Raw genomic sequence first — 6,089 nt, 5'->3', positions numbered from 1 at the left:
AAACAAAACAAAAAAAAAAAGTGAAAAGAGAAATCACAGCAAAGAAAGAAGAGCGAAACGAAGCGAAAGATCTTTTTCCGCCATTGATGAGCGACGGAGACGTTGTGCTGGTGATACGGATCGTTCACGGGCTGTAGTAATAGTGACATAAAAACGTCAACGGCCCCATGCGCCGCCGCCGCCGCTGCTGCACGCCGCCTGCCTGCCGCTGTCCGTCACTGCTACAATAACAGGAACAACAGCAACAGTAGCAGCAGCAGCAGCAACAGCTGCAGCTGTAGGAATTACAATAATTAGAACATTAGAACAGCATCGGGTAAAATGAAGAACAAAGAGAGAGAGAGAGAGAGAGAGAGAGAGAGAGAGAGAGAGAGAGAGAGAGAGAGGGGCAGCAGCAGCAGCAGCAGCAAAACTGGAATCAGTAGCAGTAGCAGCAACAGCACCAGCAGCAGCAGTAACAGCATCAGCTCCTGTCTGTGACGGTAACAGCATCTGCAGCAACAGCAGCTGCAGCAGCAGAAGCAGTAACATTATCGCATCAATAGAACAGAGGTAACAGGTAGAAAAAATCATCGTCTCCATTACCATCATCGCCAACATCATCATCGTCATCAACATCATCATCATCATCATAAATGTCGTCGTCATCGTCGTCGTCGTCGTCGTCATCATCATCATCATCATCATTGTCAGACAGTTGTAGGAGGCTGTAGAAACAGACAGCGCGGCTTAGTATAGAATTCGTCGATCGATAATATATATATATATATATATATATATATATATATATATATATATATACATATACATATAATACATATATATATTCATACACACACAAACATATATACGTACATGTCTATGTGTTGGAGTATATATATATATATATATATATATATATATATATATATATATATATATATATATATATATATAGATGTCTGTGTTTGTGTATAAATACACGTGCATATGCACACACACACACGCCCTCCCACCCACACATACACACACACATACACACGCACACACACACACACATATATATATACTCGTAAGATCCGACTGGAATAAATCCCGGTATTTTGTTCACCGCCACCGTCATCACTACCATCTAACATCATTGCACTATTAGTACCACTACCCGCTGCACATCACCACCACCACCACCACCACCACCACCATACCACACTACCATCATTACCGTGTTTCCTACCATTATCTACTTCCAGTTCTACCAATATGCACCACTAGTACCACAACCACCTACACCACTCTACACCAAAAGCTCTACTTGCAACTATCAACCACCATTGCCGCCATCAGCTAATTTAATTCGCATCTGTTATCTACCACTGTTACCAACAAACCTCCCCACCACCACCACTCACTTTAAACTTCAAAACTAGCCATTTGTCCGCCATCATCTACAACCCACCATCCATCACTCATGACTACCATTCTACCATCAGCGTCACTCCACCATTACTCCATCACCTTCAATCATTTTCTAACAATAGACAGGTCAAAACTTCGTCCCCGCATTGAACTAAAAAACGTCTGTCTGCCTGCCTGTCTGTCTGTCTTCTAGTCTGTAGATCAGGAGATAGTCAAGGGATATATATAAACAGGGATCACCTTTAAGAAATTAGGGACCATTTCCTGACACTAAGACGTTGGGCACACCATTCCGAGAGAGAATTAGTCGTAATACTTTCTGAATGGTTTAGAATCACAAATAACATTTAGCCATCTTGAAAAGTAAAATGGGAAACCGTTACTATGGATTTTGTATGGTGTCACTAATGTATAACGTAAATAGGTAATAAACGTATGTCTTTTGCGTGTGTTGGCCCTGGTTAGGGCATACGCAAGGTTACCGTTAGTACTATTCGCAATCTTGATCTCACATTTGATTCAGATATCTGAATGTAAAAGTCACATGTAAGGACGACAGTCAAATGTATTAGTCACCATAAGATATCCGTCATGAATCAGTGAAGAAGAAACTATCAGTCACATGTATCAGTCAAAAAGAACCTATTAGTCTAACGGAAACTATCATTCAAATATATCAGTCACCAGAAGATATCAGTCAAATGTGTCAGTCATTAAAATGATTAGTCATCAGATGTCAATCAAATGTATCAGACTTTAGAAGATCTCAGTCAATTGTGTCAAACATCGGACGATGTCAATCAAGTGTGCCAGTAAAGAAGCTATCAGTCAAGTGTGTATTAATCATCAGAAGACATCAGTCAAATATATGAGTTAGGACAAAACATCAATCAAAACGAAGCAGTCAGGAGGAAATATCAAACTTACATCTCCAGAAGATAAGGAATCGAAAAGAGAAAAAGAAATTTTTCTTCCTTCATTATCTCGTTTATTTCAAAGAAAATAATACTAATAATAATAATAATAATAATAATAATAATAATAATAATAATAATAATAATAATAATAGATGCAACGTTTTACTTGACTTTGGAAAAAGTGTGTTGTTTTAAGAGTACATTTAATGTAGGCTGAATATAACGCAAGCAAAGCAAACAAAAATCGTAATAGGCTAGAATTTGATATTTTATCATATTTTGAAAGAAATTGAATGCCATCTATTTCCGCTGGAATAAAAGCGAAAAATTAGACAAATGGTTATTCTATAAAGTTAACATTTAGAAACTGTCTAAGAAGAATTTCTGACAAAAATACGAAGATAAAGTTTTATCTATTTTTATAAACAGATATGACTAAAAGCATGTATATCTATTTAATGGACGTATGGACGTGCATGAGCATAAATTAGACGATGTGCAGATATAGACAAGGGCCTGCGCAGTTTTGGAAATTATGCATGTATTTATTAGTAGGTATGACTATATATATATATATATATATATATATATATATATATATATATATATATATATATATATATATATATATATATATATATATATATATATATATACATATATATATATATATATATATATTCTTTTACTTGTTCCAGTATTAATAATAATAATAATAATAATAATAATAATAATAATGATAATAATAATAATAATAATAATCATAATAATAATAATAATAATAATAATAATAATAATAATAAGCAAAAAAAATATCAGACAAATATATATAACATACAGAAAATTGCACTACTGGGCACTGCACACATCCTACGTAAAACACTTTCGATACAGTAACCATAAGAGCATCACTGCAAACCACAGCACATACCCAAGGCACACAGAGCTGCGCTCGGTAGTGAAGTGAAAGCACGTTATAAAAATAAAACTACTGAACAATAATAATAATAATAATAATAATAATAATAATAATAATTGATATCAACCCCAGTGTTCAATTGGTACTTAATTTATCGTCTTCAAAAGATGAAAGGCAAAGTCAACCTCGGCGGAATTTGTACTCAGAAAGTAAGGACGGACGAATTGCCGTTAAGTATTTCGTCCGTCGTGTTAACGATTCTGCTTGGAACTTCATAAACACCTCTGCAGAGTTCTGGAAAGCTGAATGAAGAGTGTTACTTCGTCCACTGGTTGTGGACAGCTGACACGAAACTGCTTTCTTCAACAAAACAACAACAACAACAACAACAACAACAATAGCAACAATAATAAAATAATTTTGATATTTTTTCAGAATGTTGGTACAAGAGGAGAAATTTTAGCGGTTGGGTATCGGGCGAGTGGAGAATCAGTCGATACCATTGAACTTAGCACTTGATTTGTTCTCCATTTTTAAATTTAAAAAAGAATTTTTATTTCGGAATGATAAAAGGTGAAGTTGACCTCATTGGAATCTGAACTCAGAACGTAAAGAGCCAGAAAAAAATAGCGCAAAACATTTTGAATGACGCTCTACCGATTCTGACTGGTTGACTAAGTTTCATGTAATACAATTCTCGAAATAATTGTGCTTCTGAGACCTACTTAATATGAATAAATGAATGACGAAAGAAAAGGAATCTATATAACCACTTTCTTTAACTTACAGCTGTTTCTGCTGTATTAGCAGAGTTGGGTGCTTGTGCAACATCTTATAGCTCCCTCAGAGCCATTGAAGTTTGTTTATTTGGGAAAACATTTAAGAACATAAAATTGGTTGCATTTAGAGTTATATCTTTTCTACTCTAGGCACAAGGCCTGAAATAATATGTACACACACACACACACACACACACACATACATGGAGATGCTGAAAAAGTTCCTGGATTTGAAGATGTGGCGAAAGGCCTGGCTGGAGGGCCACCCTTCCGAGTTCTATTACAGAGCTTAGAAAAACTGGATGACCGCTGTAATAAGTGTGTAAATATGAGATATGAACGTGTGGAATAAAATCATAATGATCCGATCGTCCTGTATTTTCTTTTACCAGGAACTTCGCAGCCCTCAGCCTCGTATGAATGTATGTTCAAATTTATAGAAGAAAAAAAACGACGAAGACTGGTGATGGAACAACAAGCAGGTGTATTAGTTTGACGCTCAGGGAGAATGGAAAAGTCTTTGACGTTTCGAGCAGGTGTATTAGTTTGACGCTCAGGGAGAATGGAAAAGTCTTTGACGTTTCGAGCAGGTGTATTAGTTTGACGCTCAGGGAGAATGGAAAAGTCTTTGACGTTTCGAGCTTACGCTCTTCGACAGAAAGGGTTGAGAGGAAAAAATAGAGAACGGAAAAAGACGGAGAGAGAAAAAATGTTTATGGATTAACGGTTCAACACGACGAATATATATATATATATATATATATATATATATATATATATATATATATATATATATATATATATATACATATATATATATATATATATATATATATATATATATATATATATATACATACATACATACATACATACATACATATATATATATATATATATATATACATACATACATACATACATACATACATACATACATATATGTATATATATATGTGTGTGTGTGTATATACGTAATTGTCGAACGGTATTTATATATATATATATATATATATATATATATATATATATATATATATATATGTATATATATATATATATATATATATATATAGAAAAGACATTGCTTGACAACCAATGCTGGTATGTTTACGTCGCACGCCGTAACTTAACGGTTCAGCAAAAAGTAACCGATAGAATGAGTACTAGGCTTATAAAGAATAAGTCCTCGGGTCGATATGTTCGGCTAAAGGTGGTACTCCAGCATGGCCGCAGCCAAAATGACTGAAACAGATAAAAGAATGAAAGAGTATATATATATATATAACGAAATTATAACTTTGATAGGTTTCGGCCAGTATATCTATGAACGCACAGAAAAATTAAACATGTACTTAAGTCCTTATATGGACATGGTTATATCGGTTTTTGCATTTATGCCCAAGAATATGGATTATATTGTTGTGAAGAGGAAGCATGAATACAATTGAAGTTCTAAGTAGTTTTGGAAAGAAAGACTGAGTTTTGGTGTTGGAAAGAGTTTAGTGAAGAAGAAATTTGCTGGAAGCAGAGATAAATGGTCGAAGTTTGTGGTTAATGGACACGCAGAGATGTGTGCGCGCGTGAGAGAGAGGGAGAGAGAGAGAGAGGGAGAGGGAGAGAGGGAGAAGGGTGAAAGAGAGAGGGAGACATTTAGTGTATTTGTGAGAGAATGTGTGTGCTTTTGTATGTTTGTGCGTGTATGTGTGAGTGTGAGTGTGTGTGTGTGTGTGTGTGAATTTAGACGATTTTGTGTGGAATCTGACTGAAATAATAGCGACAATGAAATATGTAAAATGTGCTTGTTGGTGGCGGTGGGGAGAAAGAGGGGGAGAGAGAGGTAGATAGAGTGGGAGAGAAAGGTAGATAGAGTGGGAGAGAGAGAGGGGGGACACAGTGAATGAAAGACCAAGAAAGAGACAGAAAGGGAAGGATAAAGCGGGAAGAGAGAGTACGAGAGAGAGAGAGAGAGAGAGAGAGAGAGAGAAAGAGGTAAGTGAATAAGATAAGAAGTTGGAAAAGGGGAGGGGCTGTTGAAATGCCTTGTAAGAAGAGAGAAGCATGAAGGATGCAATAAAT

This window comes from Octopus bimaculoides, chromosome 15, assembly GCF_046866305.1.
Source record: "Octopus bimaculoides isolate indiv1 chromosome 15, ASM4686630v1, whole genome shotgun sequence".
In the NCBI taxonomy this organism is placed as follows: Eukaryota; Metazoa; Mollusca; class Cephalopoda; order Octopoda; family Octopodidae; genus Octopus; species Octopus bimaculoides.
The sequence above is the reverse complement of the archived record's forward strand: the minus strand, read 5'-3'. Positions refer to the sequence as shown.